At 41.8% G+C, this 25,902-nt stretch overlaps 1 long non-coding RNA gene across 1 annotated transcript in view; it reads left to right on the top strand.

Moving 5' to 3' along the window:
* LOC117874881 overlaps positions 1-25,902 on the top strand; it is a 364,430-nt gene that overhangs the window by 166,520 nt on the left and 172,008 nt on the right. The window contains exons 4-5 of the long non-coding RNA XR_004645101.1: positions 16,709-16,788; positions 19,216-19,311. This is a non-coding gene — a long non-coding RNA (uncharacterized LOC117874881). The remainder of the gene's footprint in view (positions 1-16,708; positions 16,789-19,215; positions 19,312-25,902) is intronic.

The raw sequence follows: 25,902 nt of genomic DNA, 5'->3' as shown, positions 1-25,902 counted from the left end.
ACCCTCATGAGGATCTCTGAGAGCGACAGACAGAGAATGCTCCGGGAAAGCCTCCAAAGACCAGGGCCGTATGCCGCCATGCTGTGCCAAGCAATGATTCCGGAGTACTTGCTAGTCTCGTGGCGCGGCAACGTGTCCTACTACGGAGGACCCAATAAGGCCGCTCTCCCCAAGAACCTAATGCAGCGGATTTCAAATTACCTGCAGGAGAGCTTCCTTGAGATGTCCCAGGAGGATTTCTGCTCCATCCCCGGACATATAGACCGCATCTTACTGTAGCTGCAGTAGCAGGGACTAAACAGTAGAGCGGCTTGGGCAGGACAATCATGCAAAACCGGACATTGCTAGATTTTTTTTCAATAGTTGCACTGCCCATGACTGAACCGTAAAGTTAATCAAACTAATCATGAGAAACCCATTTTTTAAATTGTTAATATTCATGTTCTGTTACAAATAAATGTTTAGATGTTTACAACACTTACTGGATGATCCTTCACCAGATTCTGTGTCCGGGGTAACGGCTGGGGAGGGTTGGTAGGGGATCTCTGTAAGGGTGATGAAGAGATCCTGGCTGTCGGGGAAATCAGCGTTGTGAGCGCTGTCAACTGCCTCGTCCTCCTCATCTCCTTCCTCATCTTCCCCGTCTGCTAACATGTCCGAGGATCCGGCCGTGGACACTATCCCATCCTCAGAGTCCACAGTCAGTGGTGGGGTAGTGGTGGCGGCCGCACCGAGGATGGAATGCAGTGCCTCGTAGAAACGGGATGTCTGGGGATGGGATCCGGAGCGTCCGTTTGCCTCTTTGGTCTTCTGGTAGCCTTGCCTCAGCTCCTTGATTTTCACGCGGCACTGCGTTACATCCCGGCTGTATCCTCTCTCTGCCATGTCTTTAGAGATCTTCTCATAGATCTTTGCATTCCGTCTTTTGGATCGCAGCTCGGAAAGCACGGACTCATCGCCCCACACAGCGATGAGATCCAAGACTTCCCGATCAGTCCATGCTGGGGCCCTCTTTCTATTCTGAGCTTGCACTGCCATCAGTGCTGGAGAGCTCTGCATCGTTGCCAGTGCTGCTGAGCTCGCCACGATGTCCAGACAGGAAATGAGATTCAAACTGGCCAGACAGGAAAAGGAATTCAAATTCAAATTTTCCCGGGGCTTTTCCTGTGTGGCAGTTCAGAACATCCGAGCTCTTACTGCTGTCCAGAGCGTCAACAGAGTGGTGCACTGTGGGATAGCTCCTGGAGCTATTAGCGTCGATTTCCATCCACACCTAGCCTAATTCGACATGGCCATGTCGAATTTAGCGCTACTCCCCTCGTCGGGGAGGAGTACAGAAGTCGAATTAAAGAGACCTCTATGTCGAACTAAATACCTTCGCGGTGTGGACGGGTGCAGGGTTAATTCGATGTAACGGCGCTAACTTCGACATAAACGCCTAGTGTAGACCAGGCCTAAGGCTCTTATGCACTATTAGGCTTCCTGAGCTCTGCTTCCCAGAGAGGGAAGGGATAGGCAAAAGTGATGGTAGTCTCCAAACTTCTCTCACTGGTATGCCACAGTGAGCTGTCACTTAGGGCTTGTCTAAACAACCGGTTAAGTTGATTTAACTTACATCGCTCGAGCGTGTGAAAAAGCTCTCCCCTGCCCCCAGCGACACAAGTTTCATGCTGTCCACATGGGCACTATGTAAGTGGGAGATGCTCTTCCACCAACATAACTTACACTTCTCACCGAGGTGGAGTAATTGTGCCGACGGGAGAGTGCTTTCCCATCGGCATAGCATGTCTTCTCCAAACGTGCTACATTGGCACAGCTGCATTGGTGCTGATGTAGCGCCATAGCCTAGATTGTGCAGATCTTCATAATATAATCCTCCCTCTCCTTTCTCACATGCTTTGAGCAGTGAATTAACTATGTTGATGTTTTAAAGTATTATCATTGGGCATCTAAGTTAGTACCCACTGAGATGAATGGGGCAGGTCTGAGTTTCCTGAACTGTTTCAGGTTCTGTACACACAGACAGACCTTACTGAATCAGTTGCATTCAATTCAGGATTTTGAGGCTATTTCACCACAATAACAGACCTTTCTTATGAAAGCTTAGTGACTGGAGAGCGGGAAGGTGGCAATATACCATACCATTGTGTGCTAGCCCAAACCAAGACCTGTACTAAGTCTGTTTCATTCTTAAAGAGACTAATCTTGTAATGAAGCAAAGGTTTGGCACTTCTTCTTTTAGCAAGTTCTCTTCTGGTGGCAATGAACGAAGTTCAATTTACTTTAGTGGAGTTGCAACCATGTATATCCACAGAGAATTTGGCCCCTTATTTCTAAATTAGTGTTTGGTTTTCTTTATTTCTTCTTGTATAACCATTGTCTTGTCCTGTAATAGCTAAATAGTAGAGTTTTTTCACACTCTTTTTGTGATATAATGAACAACTACAGCATGGGGGCCCTGTCCACCTTTTCTAACCCAACAATGAACAAGACCATTTTTGTTTGTGTATTAAGTTTTGTACATGTATGCCTGGTTTCATGGCATTTGGAACTCCCAAGTGCCACTCTTCCAAAATTTAATTATATAAAAAAATAGCATTTCCTTTGGAGAGAGCCATTATGGAAGATCAATAAAAACAAAAATATCCCATTACTGCTCATACTCTAGATACCAAAGAATTATTTGCAGAAGGTTGGGGACTGATTACAAAACTTATGGGTAAAATTCTTGGTTGTGGTAATTTCTGGTCAAGGATTTTCACATCATTGACTCAAGAACATAGTAATACAATTTTCTCCCATTCAGGGAATATGTGGTGGGGAGCAGGAGGATTGTTTGAAATCATATAGTTGAAAGTCCTCATGGAGAAAAATGGTAAACTCTAACCCCATGTTTCTTTGGGTGGAAGGCTCTGTGATGAGTGCAGACAAAGTTGTCATTGGTGTCTAGAGGAAAGTTGTTTTTCTGATTAAAGCACCCGACTGGCACTATGGAGATCTGGGATCAATTTGTGACTCTGCCACGGACCTTATATGTGACCTTGGGACATGTCACTTAATCTTTCTGATTCATTTCCCCATCTGTAAAATGGGAATAACAACACTTCCTTTCTCCTACTCTGTCTGTCTGATTTAGATTTTAAGTTCTTCAGGGCAGGTTGGTCTTTTATTATGTGTATGTTCAGTGCCTAGCACAATGGGGACCTGATATTGGTTGCATCCTTTAGGCAATATTGTAATACAAGTAAACAATATGGAAATAATGAAACTGGTTTAAAACTTACCATAGCCACTATTAAAAACTTGCCAATTGGCTTAGATAACAATTTTACTGCAGACTTCCAGATACTGCAAATATTTTGGAGTACCCTTCTCTGTTTATCTCAGGCAAAGAGGGACCACTGTGTCTTGTCTTCTCTTGTCTTTTTTTTTCTGCTCCTTTTCATTCTGTCTCCTTACTTTTATTTTTATTTCTTTGTAAACTTGCAGGATGAAGCATTCATGTAACTGTTCTTGGAATTTGTATGTATCCTTAATTTTTCTGTACTACTTGCCAAAAAAACTCTGCTAAATTGTGAGCAAAAAAAAAATGTAAAAGGTGAAAGGTTAAGAATTTGCATTGCCCCATGTTCAGCGCTTTCTAGAATGCTCACTGCTTCCTTTAACAACCTATGCCACAACAGCAGAAATCACTCATAGCTGCTGTTAAGATAGGGCTTGAGTTTTACGATGAGTTGCTTGCAGCATTTCATGTTTAGGATCAAAGCGTTCCTTCTCCTCTATTTCTTTTCTCTTCTTGCCTACCTCCCCCACCAGTAGGGTCAGATTTGTAAATATAGCCAATCTCACTGCAAAGCCTTTTTTTTTTTTTTTTGTACTCCGTTTTCTTTATGAAGAAGAGTTACTGCAAATCCCCCTTTGCATAATGGACTGCTTTGAGAAGATGTCAGTCATACAATGACTTCTGAGATATCTAGGGACAATAAGGACCAGGATGTGGATGTCTTTATTTTCACCAGGAAAATTATCCCTTACACTTTGAAGAAGGTGTATGTATATAATACCAGGCAGACATGAGTGAGCGCTATTAGCTATGCCTGGCCTTCACAAAAATGGCAGGATCCTCAGCTTTTTCTCTACTACTTCTCATTAACATGTCATTAAGGCTAATGGGGAAGCAGCAGTGGTGGATTACTGCAAGGGCCCAGGGGCCCCGGCCAATTTGGGAGCCCTGGAAAAATCTCCCCCCACTGTGGCCCCAGGACTGGAGGAGCTCTCGTTCCTTGCGGTGGCCGTAGGGCCACGGTGGGGGCACAGAGCTTCACCGGTCTCAGTGTTGCAACAGGGAGGGAAGGAGCAAGCAGGGGGCAGGGTCATGGCTGAAGGGGTGGGGTGGGGCAACAGTTCTGGCATCCCCTCCCCTCCCGCTTGCTCTGGCCCAGGGCGCCAGAATATCTTAATCTATCTCTGGGAAGCAATTATGGTCTTTCTGTCTTGCTCCTTCCTACATCAAGGGGATAAGATGTAGGAAACTCCTAGTTTCTGTGGACGATCTCGTTTTAACTATTGTCACTGAAAGCAGAAGATGCTGATTAGGGCTAGTTGGGGTTTTCTCAACAAAATATTTTTTGTGAGAAAATCCCGATTAATCAAAACTGCAACTTTTACCAAAAATGTATCCGTTTTTGACTTGAAGGTTTCTCAAGTCCACACAGATTAGCCAATAGCTAGGTCTTTCATATCCCAGGTGAGCGTCCTGAACACTAGGCTATTGGCTGTTTTGGGATCCCTCTCTTTACACTGAAAAATTTCCAAAGGTCTGGTTTCTTGTCCCAATGTAGAGCGAAACCAAATGTTGAAACCTCCATATTTTTCACAAAGTGGAATTCTTGTTTTCCTGCCAGCCCTAATAATGATGTCTGCAATCTGAACCTGACTGATGCCAGGTGGCTGGGGACAGGAAGTAAAGACTAGCACTTCTTACCAGCACTTGTGGATGTCACGCATTGGCATAATCTGCCCAAGTTCCAGGTGGGAGCAGAAGGAAACTAGGTTTTGCTAGTGTAAATGCAATATCTAGACCTAGTGACATTCCCAGCCCATATTTCTATATTCAGTCATGCTTTATCAAGTATGTCCAATGATGAATGGGTGTGATTAAATACACTTGTGACAAATTTGGAATGTAGCCCTTTTTTTTCTCTAAGAGCAATATTTTCTCCTGAACAGTTCAATTAGTTTGAATGTAGTGGAAGCCTAGGTAAATTGTGAGGTCCCTATATGGAAAGCACACATGCAGATGTACAGACACAAATGACCTTTGTGGAGTTTCTTTGTTGAGCAACTGTGTAGTTAAACTTTTTTCTTTTTTAACCTGAGCAAAAAGCATTGTACTTTATTTAATTTCTCTCTCTTTTGTTAGCACAGCAGAGTCAGGAGGATGGCTGCTTTGTCTGACCTCCCCTCCACGGGGATAGTAACTATAATGGGTTTAATTAACTGTGTGGTATTGACGTAATTAGTTATCCGAGTGATTATACTACTTTAATAAAAGCACTTCATTTGGGATGCATTTCTCTTCTACATACACAGAGCCCTACACCTATATTTCATAACTGTCTAGACATCAGAACCATGTGCATATTTTAACATCAGCCCTTGAGAGAGAGGTTATTTTGCATGGCTTAAGATAATTGGGAAGTAATGATTTTGCCCCCTGGTTTCAGATTTACTTGCCTACAAAGAGCGAAGGAGCTGTGGGGGAGGGGAAGTTGCTCATTTTATGTAAACTAAAAGGGATGGGGGAAGGGATGCATTTTAGAAACCTTGCTCTTTAGGAACTGTTTCTTTTTAAGATAGCAATTCATAGCGACAGTAATACTACAGGGAATTTGGGGTGTTTCATCTGTGGGTGAAATAGATACTATATGTGTAGATACTATACGTATGGATTATTTATAAACATTCATAAACAGTAATATTTCTCTAGGTATACATCACATAATCATACATACTAATGTATGTATAAACCAGCCATTCATTTATATTATGAATGGTAGTTAAATGCATACATTCTGCCTAAGTAGCACTAACTCTTCTTATCACACAGCCTAGTGGACAATAGAGAATTAATTTTGTTTTTTGTGGGGAAGCAATCCAGTGTGATTGATCCCTTTGGCTAATCTTTAAGAGCAAACGTACAATGAGAGATTACCATATGAAAATGTCAGTTATATCATATGAATGACCTAAAGAAAAAGAGAACAAAGGTAAAAGGTCTTAGGGAAGAGATTAACTAGCTGTGCATGGATCAATCCACAACAAAACACCATGCATGAACTCCTTTAGCCTACCTCACACTTCATAGCTTGCGGGAGGAATTCCTAGCTGATAAAATATACTAAGAGAATAATACATTCCATACAGTGTATTTTGCAGGTAGGAGGTGTCATTTCTTTCCCCTCTGCTTTGCTTTATCTTGCATGTTTAAGCATATTTTCCCTCTGGTCTCCTGCATCTCTTTAGTTTGCAGAACTGTGCTGCAATACCTTCAACTTGCCTTTCTTTCCCTGTTGAGAGAGAGACTGAAATCACTGCAGGCATTTGACTGCTTCATGCAGCACAGGATTGAACGCTATGGGTCATCGTAACAGCCAAATACATAAGCAAGTTCCCATGAAAGCCAAGCAAACAGGAAAGAAATGCCTGGGAGATGGTACCTGCAAACACTGCTTGTTCTCTAATCACGAGGGATGCTCCTCTAAAGCCCCCATCCCTCATTAAATCAATAAAATCAAGTGTCCTTTATTTTAATCCTCTAATCCAGTAGCAAGGAGAGAGGCCTTAGCTTTTCATTTCATTGTTTCAAACAAATCGCTGGGATGAAACTGACAAAGGTTGATTCCTTTACCTTGATGTTTGTGAAAATGTCACTAAGAAGGCAGCTGCTGGGCATTTAGCCACTTTCCTTCAGTGGCAAAAAAGGAGATCTGTGACAGCCTAGCTGCAAATACTGTAGCTTTCTAAGACATTTTGTTTGGTTTGATGTTGTGCTGCAATGACGAGAGAGGAAGGATCTGTTATGTACCAGCTGCATGAATCTCTGGATTGAAGTTTTACAGCCTTAGATCCTCTTTTATACAGTAAAGGGGAGATGAAAGCAAATAACTCACATGTCATGAAACAGAGGTACAGTGCAGTTCTGAATGGCTTAGCATTCTTAGTAAGCATTTGATCAAAATTCTGACAAGGAAACTGCACTGTATTTAGTAAGGTTGTGAACATAGTAAAAGTATCTCTAAAATCTTACTGCTCCTTGGTCAGTCTCTTGTCAGCTTGAATGTGATTGCATTAACAAGGAATGATAAATAGTTAGAAAAGCACCAAACCCTATTTAAGCCAATCTCTGTACAAATATATTAAAGCTAAAGTGGGAAAGAGACATGTGCTAGATCTTCCATTTACACTTCAGTTTGGGAATTATCTGGCCAGGGACATGGTATTGGCACTTTTCTTGTAAGGCCATGTTTAAAAATTGTTCTTTAGCAAGATAGTGAAATCACTCAAATCTGTCCACGAGAGTGATTCATCCAGTGTCAGTGATCTTACATGTCTTCCACGTGTAAATTTCAATATGGATGAAAATGTTGAATAACATAAGTGGGGATTGGCTCTCTTCTATTTTCTCAATATTTGATATTTGTTTTGTGCTAGAAAAATTCTTGATATACATTTCTTACCAGACAGATGCCACTCAAATAGTTTTGCTGGCGAGTTTAGATAGGGTCTAATTACATTATAAATGGTACAGTTCCAAACCTGTTATACCCTTGGTAAGGGACTAAGTTATTTAGCCAATAAAATCTTGTGCTATCACCTGGGGAAACATCAAACTTTGTAGTTAGTCTCCAGGGCTATAATTCTGGCACCTTTCATGAGCATTAAAATGCACTAAATTTGAAAGAGAAAATGAAACAGTGATGAATAATCCCTCTGCTTCTTGTGGTTTGTGCCAGACATCATAATAAGAAAAAAGTCATCTTCCATTGCCTTCGATTTAGCTAACCCCGCAATTGAACAGTGTGTAAATGTAGTTCCTAAATATAATATATATAGACTCTAGCACAATATTTGGAAAAGTTTTTAGATGTATCAGTTCTTTACAAGCAACATTGCTCAATGAATCCAGATCTATTGAATACAAAGATTGCAGGGAAGGAAGGCTTGATGGAAGACGTCCTCTAAATAAAAGTTCTAAAAGGATTTAAAACAAAACAAAGCACTGATGATGCACAAGCCAGAATAGAATTCAGCTCATTCTTCCAGAGCTGAATTAGCATTGTAAGGCTAATATGACTTTTGTCAGTAAAGTAAGACAATATGACTCTGAAAGAAAGAGAGGATGTATTGTGGTCACGGCACCTAACTGGGTCTCAGAAAAATCTGGGTTCAATTCTTGGCTCTACTGCAGTGACCTTGGGCAAGAGACTTAATCTGTCTTTGCCTCAGTTCTCTACTTGTAAAATCAGGACAGTCTTAACAATACTTTCTTTGTGTTGTCTAGTTAGATTCTAAACTATTTGAGGCAAAAATTCTCTTTCTGTGTGTTTGCACGTATCTAGCACACTAGGGTCCTGATCTCAGTTCATAGCCCTAGATGCTACCGGTGCACAAATAACTACAAACAAGGTTCCTATTGGGTAGGAAGGTACTATTTTTATTCAGCTCTCAGAGTGGAACAGCACACTGAGCACCAGACCCAACTTCTTAAAAGGTTTTCCAGATTCCAGCAACTGCTCTGCAACACTTTTATGCAAACCAGGCCAAAACTATGCCTCAAGAGATGAACATCTCTCTCTATACAGGCCCTAAGAGATAACTTGATGACCCTTCAACCAGTCTCTGAATCAATGTAATGTTAGACTCAGGAGTATTTGTTTCTACTAATAATTAGCTGCTGCTCTCCAGCTGCCCAGCTCTGAAGGCAGAGCTGCCACCACCAGCAGTGCAGAAGTAAGGGTAGCAGTACCGCAACCCTCCCTATAATAACCTGGCAACCCCCCCACAACTCCTTTTTGGGTCAGGACTCCTACACTTACCACACCATGAAATTTCAGATTAAAATAGCTGAAATAATGAAATTTATTATTTTTAAAATCCAGTGACCATGAAATGGACCAAAATGTACCGTGAATTTGGGAGGGCCATACTAATAATGTATTCCTGCTTGTAATAACACCATTACATACAGGATGCCAAGACATGTACGAAGAAAATTGGGGGCAGGGCAAGGAGAGATCTGACCATGTTGAAATGTCTTATTTCAACATTTTTCAGAACAAAACATTTCAATTTTTCATTTCAAAATTTTCATTTAGATTTGTTTGTTCGGATTTTCTTTTGCAGAGAATTTGTAAATTTTCAGATTTCTTTCCTGATTGGAATCGAGGCAAATTTCAAAACCCTCCACAAAATAGAATTTCCATTCTCTACACAGCCCTAATTAATGTTTCTAATACTCTCAAATCACACCATCTGGTAAGACAGGATAAAAAGATTTGTTTTGATACTGAAGTACACTTTGGCTTTAGAAGATATAAAGGACTATGATGTGCTTCAGATTGTACAAGATGTGAATGGCATGAAATATCTCACAAAAGAGAGTAAGATAATGCAGACAACGAAAGGCTACTGCCACAGTTATATGCGTGAGTCTAAAATGTATCTGAAATATCTAACCTGCCCAGCCTCCTTGTATTAATAACCATAGATTTAACATGATTTACCAACAATCTAATACTTCATTAAAGTTTTTGAAGAAAACCTTACTAAAAATCTGGTAATATGACTTAGTGACACAACTCTTGGTCCCTGTCATGCAATCCTTTTAGTAGCAAAATTCCCAGGAACTTGAAAGGCTGTTTTGACTAAGGATAACAGGCGTGGCCTTTTACTACCCTCATTGCTACATATTAGAGAACCAAAGAAGCACATGCCACTGTATAAACACAAGAATCTAAGTGCAGTTTTACTTTGAAGAATGATTGTGTAGAAATGGTACCTTTTTATTTAACAGAGCTGAGTCTTGATCTATTAAATCATATTTTCTCACCTTAGTGACATAAAATAAGTTTGTATTTCTGTTGGCTCATATTAACTGTGCAGAGCCAATACAGCTATGGGTGAGGAACCTGGACTCTACTCTAATACACACCCGTGAACAGAATAACTAAACACAAATTTCTGCTCTTATGTGTGTGCCACTGCACTGAAGGCAAAGGTGTTGCACAGGTGTAACTGAAGTAGAATTTGGCCTGCAGAATGTTTATTATGAGCTATGAGTCCCAAAAGACACAGCTTGACTGTCAGAATCCAGATTGTTTGCAGAGCTGGCTGTTGAAAAATGCATCTTGTTACATTAAACTCAACAAATGTGACTTGAAAGTCATTTGAGAGACCATAAATATGGAAGACACAATGCCATTTTACAGTTATTTTTCAGATTATGACTGCACTTTCAGATTCAGAAACATTTGAAGAGGATAGTTTCAATTCTGGGAACTGAACCAGAAATGCCTTAGATGCTGCAAAAAAGGCTGATCTTATGATCTATCCAGCTGTGACCAGAAGCAGAAGCACTGGAAAGCTCAGGAGAAAGCCTCTTCTTGTAAATTTTCCAATCCAATGTTGCAGACTTGAGTAGGAGATGGTTCATATATACCCTAGAAACCTTTCAAGATTCACTCATTGCTTGTTGCAATTTACCAGTTCAAAATTGTTAATAGAGTTAGTAAAATATAATAATAAAAAATTTGCAAATAAAATATTATTTTGGCCAACCTTATAGATTTTTGTCAAATATGTGAAAAAATATTTGTCAAATAATGGACAAAAACATACAAATAATCAAATAAACCATATGAATATTATCCAACCAGCTGTAGTGATAAGAATCATTGTTATCTTTGATATGTCAGAATGGCTAAACTTCATGATTTTTCTTTTTTAGAAAGTGCTCAAGAATCAAGTTTGTCAGATGAAAAGACACTGTGGTTTTATTAACTGAATGAGTTTAGAATGCATCTGCTCAGGCTAATGGAGCTATCTAGTTAACATTGAGCATACTAGTAACAGATCAACATGGGTCTTAAAAAACCAAGAAATCCCTACTCAAAGATACAGAACAAGGAACCAGAGATACCAAAGTAGCAATAAAAATAAAGAACCATAAAAAAGAACATAACGGTTATACTGGGTCAGACCAAAGGTCCATCTAGCCCAGTATCCTGTCTTCCGACAGTGGCCAATGCCAGGGCCCCAGAGGGAATGAATAGAACAGGTAAACATCAAGTGATCCATCCCTTGTCGCTCATTCCCAGCTTCTGGCAAACAGAGGCTAGGGACACTATCCCTATCCATCCTGGCTAATAGCCATTGATGGACCTATCCTCCAAAGTAGTCTGGGCAATGATTATACCCATTTACAGAAGAAGGAACAAGTAATTACCTCTGGAGACATTTTCTCAGATAGCTTTGCTTGGATGAACATCCTGCAACTACTTTTAAGATGCTCACAATATTAAGTCTCAGCAATATCTTCTATAAAGCATTGTAAATGGAAACATGAATTCAAATTAATCATATTTGTACATGCAGGATTTATCAGTGTAAGCAGAGTCTGGATGAGCTCTCCCCTGACATCTAGTGGTGAGCTGTGGAAAAAGACTTCAGAAGTTGATCTCATTTGTATGGACACACCTACCCTGCCTAGGTGCTCAGCATGATGGGACTTCTTGCCCAAATGATCACTTGTGGCTGCTGTTGGATCCCCAGTCTCCTTGTTAGTGGGACAGGAGTAATAAAAGGCTGTTATCCTTGTTGTGTGAACCGAGGGCAGCAGAACTGTACCTGGCATACCCCAATGGAGGGACTCACCCTCAAGTGAACAGCACTCGCTAGGCAGGGGACATGGGTTCCAAAGCCCAATGAGTTGAGAGAGGGTGGGGACAGGTACTTGTATCTGGTGGTGTGGACTCTGTTTAAGGATCCTAGACACCATTTGACCCTTCCTCTCTCCATGGTATAATAAGAGCTAATTTAGACTCAATTGAGAGTCTTGTTATATGCTGCAGAACTGAAATCACTTAGACCTAGGTATCAGAGCAAGGCAATTATTGATTGATCCACCTATCATCCAGTCCCAGCTTCTGGCAGTCTGAGGTTTAGAGACACTCATAGTATGAGCTGGTGTCCTGACCATCATGGTTAACAGGCATTGATGGACCTATCCTCAATGAATTTATCTAATTCCTTTTTTAATCCAGTTATACTTTTGCCCTCTATAACATCTCCTGGCAATGAGTTCCACAAGCTGACTGTACATTGTGTGAAGAAATACTTTCTTTTGTTTTAAACCTGCTGCCTGTTAATGTCATTTGGTGACCCCTGGTTCTTGTGTTCTGTGAAGTGGTAAATAACACTTCCTTATTCACTCTATCCACACCATTCATGATTTTATAGACCTCTGTCATATTCCTCCATAGTATTCTCTTTTCTAAACTGAAAAGTCCAATGCTTTTTAATCTCCCCTTGTACAGAAGCTGTTCCATAGAACTAATTATTTTTGTTCCCTTTTCTGTACTTTTTCTAAGGCTTTGCCTATACTAGCACTTTTATTGGTAAAACTTTTGTTGGTCAGGGGTATGAAAAAAACACCACTGACCAACATAAGTTTCACCAACAAAAGCACTGGTACAGACAACACTATGTCAGTGGGAGATGCTCTCCCACCGACATTGCAACTGCCACTTATTGGAGACGGTTTAATTATGCCAACCAGAGAGCTCTCTCTCATCAGCATACAGTGGTCACACGGGAGACCTTTCAACAGCACTGTGATGCTTTAAGGTCTGTAGTGTAGACCTAGCCTAAATCTAGTACAATATATCTTTTTTTGAGTTGGGGTTACCAGAACTATACAGTATTCAAGGTGTGGGCAAACTCTGGATTTATATAATAGCATTATATTTTCCGTCTTCTTATCTATCCATTTCCTAATAGTTCCTAATATTCTGTTATCTATTTTGACTGCCCCTGCACACTGAGTGGATGTTTTCAGAGAACTATCCACAATGACTCCAAGATCTTTCTTGAGTGGTAACAGCTAATTTAGTCCCCATTTGGTATGTGTAGTTGGGATTATTTTTTCCATTGTACATAACTTTGCCTTTATCAACACTGAATTTCATCTGCCGTTTTGTCATCCAGTCACCAAGTTTTGTGAGATCCCTTTGTAACTCTTCATAGTCAACTTTGGACTTAACTATCTTGAGTTAATTTTGTATCGTCTGCCAAATTTGCCACCCTACAGTTCACCTTCTTTTCCAGATCATTTATGAATATGTTGAACAGTACAGGTCTCAGTAGAGATCCGTGGGGGATTCTGCTATTTACGTCTATCCATTGTGAAAACCTACCATTTATTCCTACCCTTTGTTTCTTCTCTTTGAACCAGTTACTGATCCATGAGAGGACCATCTCTCTTATCTCATGACTACCTTTGGAGCCTTTGGTGTGGGACCTTGTCAAAGGTTTTCTGAAAGTCTGTGTAGTCTGTCAACTGGGTCACTCTTGACACCCTCAAAACAATTCTAATAGATTAGTGAGGCATGATTTTCCTTTACCAGGCCATGTTGATTCTTCCCCAACATATGTCATTTATGTCTGATATTCTGTTCTTTACCATAGTTACAAGCAGTTGGCCTGTTACTAAAGTTAGCCTTACTGGCATGTAATTGCCAGGATCACCTTTGGAATCTTTTTTTTTTAATTGGCATTACATTAGCTATCCTCCAGTCATCTGGTACAGAGGCTGATTTAAGGGATAGGTTACACATCACAATTAGTACTTCTGCAATTTCATATTTGAGTTCTTTCAGAACTCTTGAGTGAATCTCACTTGGTTTTGGTGACTTATCTAATTTATCAATTTATTCCAAAAACTCTTCTATTGACACCTTTAAATCTGGGACAATTCCTTGGATTTGTCACCTAAAAAGAATGCCTTAGGTGAGGCAATCTCCTTCACATCCTGATTCAAGAAATTAATTTAGCTTCTCCACAACAGCCTTCTCTTCCTTGAGTGCTTCTTTAGTACCTTAATCATCCAATGGCCCCATTGATTGTTTGTTTGGCAAGCTCCCTCCTTCTGATATACTTACAAAAACGAACAGCAATTTTTTTTCTTTTGCCACTTGCTCTTCAAATTCTTTTTTGACCTGCCTTATACTTTTGAATCATAGAATATCAGAGTTGGAAGGGACCTCAGGAGGTCATCTAGTCCAACCCCCTGCTCAAAGCAGGACCAATTCCCAACTAAATCATCCCAGCGAGGTCTTTGTCAAGCCTGATCTTAAAAACCTCTAAGGAAGGAGATTCCACCACCTCCCTAAGTAACCCATTCCAGTGCTTCACCACCCTCCTAGTAAAAAAGTAATATCCTAATATCCAACCTAAACCTCCCGCACTGCAACTCGAGACCATTACTCCTTGTTTTGTCATCTGGTACCACTGAACAGTCTAGGTTCATCCTCTTTGGAACCCCCTTTCAGGTAGTTGAAAGCAAGTATCAAATCCCCCCTCAGTCTTCTCTTCTGTAGACTAACCAATCCCAGTTCTTTCAGCCTCTCCTCATAAGTCATGTGCTCCAGCCCCTTAATCTTTTTTGTTGCCTTCCGCTGGACTCTTTCCAATTTTTCCTCATCCTTCTTGTAGTGTGGGGCCCAAAACTGGACACAGTACTCCAGATGAGGCCTTACCAATGTCGAATAGAGGGGAATGATCACATCCCTCAATCTGCTGGCAATGCCTTACTTATTCAACCCAAAATGCCGTTAGCTTTCATGGGAACCAGGGCACGCTGTTGACTCAGATCCAGTTTCTTGTCCACTGAAACCCCTAGGTCCTTTTCTGCAGAACTGCTGCCTAGCCACTCGGTCCCTAGTCTGTAGAAGTGCATGGGATTCTTCTGTCCTAAGTGCAGGACTCTGCACTTGTCCTTGTTGAACCTCATCAGATTTCTTTTGGCCCAATCCTCTAATTTGTCTAGGTCCCTCTGTATCCTATCCCTACCCTCCAGCATATCTACCACTCCTCCCAGTTTAGTGTCATCTGCAAACTTGCTGAGAGTGCAGTCCACTCCATCCTTTAGATCATTAATGAAGATATTGAACAAAACCGGCCCCAGGAACAATCCTTGGGTCACTCCGCTTGATACCAGCTGCCAACTAGACATGGAGCCATTGATCACTACCTGTTGAGCCTGTTTTGCACTTGACTTGCCAGAGTTTATGCTCTTTTGTATTTTCCTCAGTAGGATTTTACTTCCAATGTTTAAAGGATGCCTTTCCCCCTTTAACTGCTTCTTTTCCCCTGTTTAATCATGGTGGCATTTTTTTGGTCCTTTTACTGTTTTTTTTTTTTTTTTTTTAAATTTGGGATATGCCTTTAGTTTGAGCCTCTATGATGGTAGTTTTAAATAGTTTCCATGTGGCATATCATTCTTGTGACTGTTCCTTTTAATTTCCATTTAACTAGCTTCCTCATTTTTGTGGTGTTCACCCTTTTGAAGCTAAATGGTACTGTGGTGGGTTTCTTTAGGATTTTCCCCCTATAAGGATGTAAAATTTAATTACTTTATGGTTGCTATTACTGAGTGGTTCAGCTATATGCACCATTTTGACCAGATTCTGTATTGCACTTATGACTAACTCAAGAATTGAAACTCCCCTTGTGGATTCCAGGAGTAGATGCTCCAAGGGATAGTCATTAATGATGTCCATAAATTTGATCTCTGCATCCTGTCCTGAGGTCACCATGTACCCAGTCAATGTGAGGATAGTTGACATCCCCCATTATTATTGGGTTTTCTGTTTTTTATTTTTCATTATTATTATTATTATTATTATTATTATTATTTTTAGTATCTCTAATCTCCCTGAGCATTTCACAATCACCATCACCATTCTCGTCAGGTGGTTGGAAGTATTTTCCTACTGCTATACTCTTATTGTTCGAGCATGGAGTTTGTGTTCATAGAGATTCTATGGTATCATTTGATTCATTTAAGATTTTTCCTGTAGCCAGTTAGTTCATTTTGTCATTTAATTGTGTTGTTGTAGTTAACTCACATGTTATTTCATATATAATCAATGTGTGATGAATAGATAAGTAGGATAGGATTATAGGAGTAGAAGTTTGACAAATATTTAGGAGTGACGAGTGTGTATTAAGGATATAAGTAATGGAAGGCCTACAGGCTAAGACCTGTAATTTTTCAGCTTAGCCACACTAGGCTTCGGGTTTAAAGAGACTTGACATAAATGGGTGACCTAAGACTGACCCTACATCAATAAGACCTCAAGATTACTGTAAAGATGTGCCAATAGGTGATGTTACGGAAAAATAGACCACAAGACACCTGATTGTAACATTATGGAAAGTTCTGACCACAGGTTACCCTGGAAACAGGTTGACGTAAGTGTTAATAAGATGCTAATAAGGAAAAAGGAACTAAGAGAACAACCTATGGAAACTGGGGCACCCCAACATTTATGAGGTGTGGAAATACAGATAAGGAAAAAGAGGTTGGAACGCTCATGCATGTGAATGCATGTTCAGAACAACAATATAAAAGAGGTTCCCTGTTTAGGTAAAAGTGGAAAGACCAGAGCAGGAACGCCCCCTCTAATGATGATCACCTGTTGAGAGATCCACCGGACTCTAGGGGATGTGAGTATGAATACAGCCTTGGCTATGTTGCAGGCTCTCTCAGGTTTGATATGCGGGTGTAACTTGTAATACAAAGAAGACTGTTTACTTGTAACTTGTATTTGTGGTCACTGTATTCATTCTTCATGTGCTCCTCAAAGTCTCCTAATTGAAGAGAATCGTAAATGGCAACTTCCAACCTATTAATTTGGAAACTGTAATGACAGGAACTGAACCCATTGCAGGTTAACACAAAATCATTAATTCAATTTAATTTAAAATAAAGGCTATATTACTATATCATATTCTCTCTGCTTTCTTTCACATATAGTACCACTTTCCCACCAGTGCAACCTATCAGGGCCGGCTCTACGTTTTTTGCCACCCCAAGCAAAAAAATTTTTGGCTGCCCCCCCCCCCCCCCCCGGGGGCCCCCCCCCCCCCCCACCAGTGCCCTCCTCCACCCACACCCCCTGCCTGGGCTCTCTCCCGCTCCCCCCCCCAGCCTCCAGCTGGTCCGGCGTTGGCAGGATTGGGATAAGCAGTGGGGCTCCCGGGCCATGCCTCCAGGAACGGCCAGGACCCAGGAGGGCAGAGCCGGGGGACCGCCCTGGTAGCCCCAGAGGAAGCAGAGCCCCAGAGAGCGGGACGTGGGCCCTGCACGGCAGCGCCCCGCCCTCTATGGCTCTGCTGCTGCTGCTGCTGCTGCTTCTGGCCGCCCTGCCGCAGTCCCTGGGCGGCTCGGGCCGCTTCGCCCAGCCCTGGCTGCGGCGCTGGGGGGCAGCCGCTCTGCGGCACCTGCAGGAGGCTCCGTGTGCCCTGCGGGGCGGCCCCCAGCCCGAGTTCCCCTGCTCGGAGCCTGCCCGGCCCAGCCACAAGGTGTGGCACTGCTCCCCCATGGCGCAAACTGCAGCGGTCCCAGGGCGCCCCCACACATGAGGCGCTGCTGCTGCCTGGGCCGGCTCTAGTTTTTTGCCGCCGGAAGCAAAAAAAAAAAGGCCGGAATGCCGCCCCTGAAAATGTGCTGCCCCAAGCACGTGCTTGGTTTGCCAGAGCCTAGAGCCGGCCCTGCAACCTATTTTGTCATTGCTATATATTTTGTATCCTGGTATTACTATGTCCCATTGATTATCATTGTTCCACCAACTTTCTGTGATACTTATTATATCAATATACTCATTTACTATCAGTCACTCAAGTTCACTTGTCTTAGTTTTTAGGCTTTTAGCACTTGTATACAAGTGCTTATAAAATTTGTCAATATTTATTTGTCTGCTTTCATGTGATTTAATTGAATGGGACTCTTTTCCATTTGACTGTTTCTCTTTGGTTCCTACTTGTACTTCATATACTTCTATCTTCTCCTCTTTTCTAGGGTATAGTGTATCCCCTTTAATAAATCCTCCCCTAAGGGGCATCTCAATCCAAACCCTGTATTCCTCCATACCTGTCAGGTTTCCTACAGCCCTTAGTTTAAAACTCATCTATGACCTTTTTAATTTTACATGCCAGCAATCTGGTTCTGTTTTGGTTTAGGTGAAGCCCATCTTTCCTATATAGGCTCTTCCATTCCCAAAAGGTTCCGCAGTTCCTAATAAACCTAAAACTCTTCTCCCTCTACCATGATCTCATCCATGCATTGAGACCCTGCAGTGCTGCCTGTCTAACTGGCCCTGCGTGTGGAACTGGAAGCATTTCAGTCAATGCTAACATGGAGATTCTGACAAATTTCAGAGTAGCAGCCATGTTAGTCTGTATCCCCAAAAAGAACAGGAGTACTTTTGGCACCTTAGAGACTAACAAATTTATTTGAGCATAAGCTTTCATGGGCTACAGCCCACTTCACCGATGAAGTGGGCTGTAGCCCACGAAAACTTATGCTCAAATAAATTTGTAGTGGGCTGTAGCCCACAAAAGCTTATGCTCAAATAAATTTGTTAGTCTGTAAGGTGCCACAAGTACTCCTGTTCTTTTTATGGAGATTCTGGATTTTAATCTCTTACCTAGCAGCCTAAATTTGGCCTCCAGGACCTCTCTTCTACTTTTCTCTGTCATTGGTACCTACATATACGATGACCACAAGTCTATCTAGAGTCTCAAGAAGTATGCAGCCTTCATGCCCAGCAAGCAATTTATCATGCAGTTTTCCAAGTCATCGCAAACCCAATGATCTATATTTCTAATAAGCGAATCACCCATTACTAGTGCTTGTCTCTTCCTAGTCACTGGAGTCACCTCCCCCAGAGGGGTGTCCTCAGTGCAAGAGGATACCAGGATGTCATCTGGAAGGAGGGTCTCAACTATGGGATCATTTCTCTTCATTTTGGCTTGCTGTTTTCCTTCCCCAAGAATTTAATCCTCCTCAACAGTGCACAGGCTGTAAGAATAAGGGTGGCCCAATCTACTGTGTCTCTGAAAGTATTGTCTGTGTACCTCTGTCTCCTCCAGTTCAGACACTCTGGTCTCAAGAGCCTGTGCTTGGTTTCTGAGGGCCATGAATTGCTTACACCGAAGGCACATGTAGGCCACCTACCCACAAGTAAGGTACGTGCTGCATTCAGTGCAATAAACTGGATAGCCCCCACTTTGCTGCTGGATTTCTGCCTGCTTTATTTTTACTCTTTCAGGGATTTTTGATCTTTTTGGGGGAGGGAGTTGGGGGGAAATTATTAGTTAGAGTAAGTTTGTTAGATGTATCTGGTTTTCTAAACTCCCTAGCAAAACTCATCTCTTCATTATCCCCTCTGGTCAGTCAGGAGCTGGCGTTTTATACCCCTGTTTTCCCTGAGTTAGCCCAGCCCCCTTGCCAAGGGATCCTGAAGGGATTAGGTATCAAAGGATTTCAGGCTAGAGCCTTGTTTGTATGCTCTCAGGCTGCTTGGCTCAGAACACAGCCCCCCAAAAAGACCACACTATAAACTTCAATCAAGTAGGCACATAGTAAGCACACAATAAACAGAGAAACTAATTTTCGTAGTTTCTATTTTATCATGTCCTTCAGTGTGAATACGATATAATCAAGTATGTTCAAGTGGGCCCTACTGCTACACCATAGAGCCCTATTTACTTTAATTTAGGGGTTGTCATAGAATCAGAAATGTAGGGTTGGAAGGAACCTCAGGAGGTCATCTAGTCCAGCCCCTTATGCTGAGGCAAAATCAAGTAAACCTACACCATCAATGACCAGTTTTTATCTACCCTCTTCTTAAAAGTCTCCTATGATGGCAATTCTATCACCTCCCTCAGAAGCCTGTTCCATAGCTTAGCTACCCTTATAGTCAGATTTTTTTTTTCTGATATCTAACCTAAATCTCCCTTGCTGCAGATTAAACCCATCACTTCTTGTCCAATCTTCAGTGGATATGGAGAACAATTAATCACCGTCCTCTTTATAACAGCCCTTAAGATATTTGAAGACCATTTCAGTTCTCCCCTCAGACTTCTTTTCTCAAGACTAAATATGCCTGATTGTGGTGGTTTTTTATTTTTTTAAACCTTTCCTCATATAATTTTGTTGCTCTGGTCTCTCTCTCACTCCAATTTGTACACATCTTTCCTAAAGCACAACACCCAAAACTGGACATAATACTTCAGCTGAGGCCTCACCAGTACTGAATAGAGTGTGACAATTACCTTCAGAGTACTACCTATGACACTACAGTTAATGCACCCCAAAATATTAGCCAATTTTGTAACTGCATCACATTGATTGTTCATATTCCATTTGTGATCCATTATGACACCCAGATTCACAGGAACAGAATGGTGGTTTAAAGCTACTTCCATCCTGGCCCCCTCCCATCCCATCCCCAGATGTTCTGAGGATCAAGCCCATGATTCCTTGTTCACATCTGATGTGCCATTACTTTTTATACATTTACTTTTTCAGTCATGTGTATGTTAACTCTTCCTAAAGCCCACTCCTATAGTAACTGCATAGGGCAGACTCCCATTGACTTAAACGGGAGTTGTGGGTGCTCAGAATATCAGACCTGTAGGAGATAGAGTGAGAGCTTGGAACATAGGGCCTGGTGCAAGGCCTGAGGCTTGAACCAAAGTTAGCAGAAGCCATGCTATGAGCAAGTCAGGCCCTGCCATAAAGCAAACGCTTGCTTACAAGTTCATTGTCTGGTACATGAACTTGGCAAAAGCATAACTAGTGTTGCTAAAGCACAGGCACTCCTAAGAAGTACTAGGTACTGGGTGTTCATGTAAACACATTCCAGAAGGATAGTACAAGTACACCCCAATATAGAGTTATGGCATAAACACATTATGGCATAAACACAATCCTGGGTGATGAGCACCCAAAACTCCCACTGAATTCAGAGAGATGGGTGCTCAGCACCTCTGGAAAGCAGGCCAATTGTAAAATATCTCTGGAGACTGACATAAGTCAAATCTGAAAATATACAGGATTTAAGCTCTTCACAGCCACACCAAGATAAGTAAAAAGACAGCATTATGTTAGTGAGGGAGCACTGGAGTGCTGACTCCTCATCTCCCTGCTTTCTCCTCTAAATATTAGATCATGCTCACTCGCCAAGATTTACTAGTGTGATACTTGCCAGGGTACCCAGGGTTGTGAGGTACTTTGTACCACCAACCCTTAACATGAGGAAACCTTGTCTGTGTCTGCTGTGGGTCAGCTCCCTGACTACACCAGCCTCCAGCAAAACAAGCACTGGCCTCTAGGCCTCAATCTCTCTGTACAGGATAGGCATGCACCAACTCCCGAGTCCTCCTAGCATCTTTCTGGAGTCCCAAGCCCCTGTTCCACTGAACACTTTCAGACTCACTGCTCCCAAAGGAACAGTACACACCAGCTTGCTAGTTTTAACACAGGATCACCACTCTGCTTAACACACAAGGCTTAGAAATATTTATAGTGAAAACGAGAATAAATTTGTTAGCAAAGAACAGATTCAAATGATGATACTGGGGAAAAAATGGTTACATATAAAATTATAACATTATTTCTAAACTTAACTCACAAGACGTTACCCTATCCCCTACAGCATAGCTTATCCGAAGTCTTTTCCCCAGCATTGTCACCCAGGATGGCTGATATTCACCTTTGATAAGATGAAGCCCACTGGCAGCTTGTCTTCACAGAGTGATGGATACCATAGCATCTCTCTACACCCTCAGATATACCAGACCTTCATCTTCACTTGAAAACAGAGTTTTCTCTCCACCCCGTTCAGCTGTTTACCTCCTCCTGTTAATTTCCTTCTGAAGTCTCTGTAAATTCTTCATTAGCATTTGATTCCCTATGGTAATAGACTTCTATTGTGAGACACATAACACAACGGTCCACCAGGGAGAAAATGTCTCCCACTTCCTGTCTGGAGAAGTTAGTCTCAAGGCACACTACCTTTGAGTAATCTGGCTTTAACTACAAGGCCTAAAGAACGTAATTCTCAGCATATATACAAAACTCCTCTTATTTTCCATACATATATCTCACAATGATTATGGATGACCAATGTGACACAGGCTTTCATTAGAGACCTTACATGTTATTCTTTTGGTGAACCCAGTGGATTGCTGGGCCCCTATGTATCCTTATGTCCCCTGCCAGTGAGCATTCTGAGGTCCTTTGGTTACAATCAGTGAACCCTAATTCACCAAAATAATTTCAATGCAAAGTCTTAAAAGATAATATTACAATTTGAAAATTGGTACTACAGCTTAACAAAGCCTATTTTATACTGCACAAATGAAATGCCACCCTTAATAAATCTGTGTAAAAGATGCTGTCCTCTGACAAGGAACAAAGAAATGTAGTTCAAGTTTACTGAGACAGTTTATGCTATCGAGGATACAATAAGTGTGCCAATGCCAGCTTTTCTGCCACTTAAATGAACATGTGAAACAAAACTAAATGTCAAGTGACAGATGTGATCTGTCCCCAAAACCATATTAAAACAATATTACAGTTGAGAAATAGATCCATAAGATTAAGGAAATGCTGAGTTTAGCTTGCCACAACTCTCTGAAGTGAGCCCTTTTGTATCTCAGGACTGTAGCTGGTGATAGTGCAGTTTGGATTTGCATAATCAACCAAATCTTATCCACACATATCAAAACCAAAATGGTCAAAAAATTCTGCTGGAGAGCTTGCAATATCGGGCTGCATCACATAAATTTCTATATTCTGTCTTTTTGGCCATAGCTTAGTGAGAGAGAGAAGGTCTTTCCCCATGGTATTTTTGTATTGACACCTCTAGTCTCAGCATAAGTCAGAAAATGTATGTAGCATTGTAAAACCCGAAACAATGAAAGCTTTAGTTCAAGTTTTGGATGGATATTCAAGTTAATTTGACTGGAAGCACTTTCCTCCTGCAGCACACTGTGTATGTTGAAGTACAAATTGCTGAAAAACATATTTATTTCAATAGTATAGGCTTTAGAATGGTTATTTTGTGGACTGCTCAAACTACAAACATTTCCTTGTATTTATAAAGAACCACAAAAGGGTATGTAACCTTGCCCAAGATCATGGGACTTTATGAAAGGGGAGATCTGTATGCTGCAGCACACAGATGCAATAGCTCTGATTCTAACTTTCTACCCAGGCAATTTTCTTAATCAGTTCTAGTAATATTACCATAGCATCTAGGACCCCAAGTCATGGAACAAGATCACACGGTGCTAGGCGCTGTACAAACAGAGAACAAAATGATGGTCCCCGTTCCAAACAATATACAACCAAAGTTTAAGACAAGAGACAACAGATGGACACAGACAGAGGTGGGAGTATGAGGAAACAATGAGACACTCCTGGTCATCACGATAGGCAGTGGTTGCGGCACTCCAGCAATATAACCATTATCAAGTATTTTGTAGGCTTTGTGGCAAAGGAGGATTTTAATGAGGGTTTTGAAGGAGGCTAATGAGCTGGTTGCACAGGGAGACCCTCCGAAGCAGGACTGGCAACGTGGGAGAAAGAGCGAAGGTGCTTGTTTGAAAATTTAACAAGCATGTGATAGAGGTTGGCACCATGGGCCAATTGGAGGCAGGGGTTGACATTTCAATAGTGAATGAGAGATGATAGGTAGAGTAAGGGTGGGCCATGAAGGTCCTTAAGCTTGTCTTCACTTTCATGTTTCATTAAACCGAGAAGGGGAAGCCAGGGGAAGGATCAATGAGAGGAGAAACGTGGTCAAAGTGGCTAGAAAAATATTTGTGGCAGTTTTCTGAATGGATATGAGCAAGGCAAAACAGCATTTGTCAAGACCAGAGAAAAGATGCTGCAGGAATCGAGATGATAGCCTGGATGAGAGTTTGAGCTGGGTAGATGAATCGGAAAGTCCATATCTTAGATACGTTTGGGGTGAAAGTAAGCCGGTACGGGCCGGTACAACGTACTGGTAAAAAGTGGCCGCCAGTACCGGCCCGTACCCAGCTGACTTTAAAGCACTGCCGCGGCAGTGCTTTAATGTTGTTGCCCCTTTTGCCCCCTGGCCACTGACAGGGATGGGGGCAAAAGGAGCAGCTGCCCCGGGGCTGGCAATTTAAAGGGCCTGGGGCTCTGGCTGCTGCTACCAGATCCTTTAAATCGCTGCTGAAGCCCAGGGCAGTGCAGGCCAGGCAGCATGGAATGGCTGGCTGTGGGACGCTGACCTCAGCCCGCCCTTCCATCCGAGGCCCCGCCCTTTCTAGGGGCCGGAGCTGGCCCCTGTACCAGTAAGTCTTCGGCTTTACTTTCACCTCTGGATATGTTGTGCAAAAAGAATCTGCAAGTTTTAGATACAGCCTGGATGTGAGGACCTATAGAGGGGATGAGTCGAAGGTTGCATGCTTGAGAGCCAGGCAGGATGACTGAGATATCCATATTACTCAAAAGGGGAGGCAGTTGGGAGGGTTTTGGGGGAGAGGAAGATTAAAAGCTTTGTGTGAGCCATGCGTAGCTTGGGCTGGTGGCTTGACATCTGTGAACAAATGTCAGAGACAGGCCAAGATTTTAGTTTGAGCAGGAAGAGAGAAGTCTGGAGTAGAGAGAGAGAGAGAGAGAGAGATCTGTGAATTATTAGAATAGAAATGGTAGTTGAATTTGTATTTGCAGATGAGATTACCCAGAGATAAGGTATTGAGGGTAGAGCTGGTCAGAAATTTCCAACTGAATTATTTTTCTGTCAGAAAATGTCAATTTGTCAAAAGCAAAATATTTTGCAGAAATGTGTCAATTGTGACAATTTTTTAAAAATAATGGAGCATTCGGATAAGGCTGAATACTCCATTTTGACTTTTTCAAAATTGAATGTTTTGATTTTCCATTTCCAAATATTTTGATTAATTTTTTAAATTATAGTATATAAAATTTTGAAATTGGAACCAAATATTTTGATCAAAATGTTTCTTTCAATAAAATCAATCTTAAGTGATTCTCTCCCCTTTGCCCCCAGAATTTTGTTTGAGGGAATTTTGAAACTTTGTCTTCATTCGGTTTCCGAATGGAAACAATTCAAAATGATGGAATTTCCCAAGAAATGGAAAATTCAATTCCTGCCCATCTCTAGCACAAGGAGAAGGGGAGGAAGGACAGTGCTCTGGGGAGCTCTGCAGAAAGTTGGAGGGGGTAGATGACAAGGAGTCTCTGAAGGACATACTCAAGGAGTGATTAATGAGATAGGAGAATTAGGAGAGAACACTCATGGAAAGACCAGGGAGGAAAGGATTTCAAGAAGAATATTGTCAAAGATATTGAAAGTGGCTTACAGGTCAAGGAGGAACAAGATGGAGAATCATTTTTGAGCTTTAGCTAGGAAGGAATCATTCCAGTCTTTGAGAGCAGTTTCATTGGAGTGTAAGGAGTAAAAGATAGATTGGAGAGAGTCTAGAATGGAATTGGAGGAGAGGAACTTGAGAAAGAGATTGTAGACAGTGCTGCTCAATGATCTTAGAGATAAGTGGGAAATGGGGCTGCAGTTAGAGGGGAAAGTGGGGTTGATTGGGTTTTTTAAAGCTGGGAGAGACTAAAGCATGCTTTTATTGTGAAGGGAAGAGACAGAAGAGTCAGGGGAATGAAAGTGGCTGCAAGAGGGATTGGGGGATGGGATGGGGTTGCTGGGGCAAGTGGAGGAGCTAGGGAAGGAGAACAGATGAGAAACTTCTGCATCTGTAATGGGG

This window comes from Trachemys scripta, chromosome 3 (assembly GCF_013100865.1).
Source record: "Trachemys scripta elegans isolate TJP31775 chromosome 3, CAS_Tse_1.0, whole genome shotgun sequence".
Classification (NCBI taxonomy): Eukaryota; Metazoa; Chordata; order Testudines; family Emydidae; genus Trachemys; species Trachemys scripta.
The sequence above is the reverse complement of the archived record's forward strand: the minus strand, read 5'-3'. Positions and strand labels throughout refer to the sequence as shown.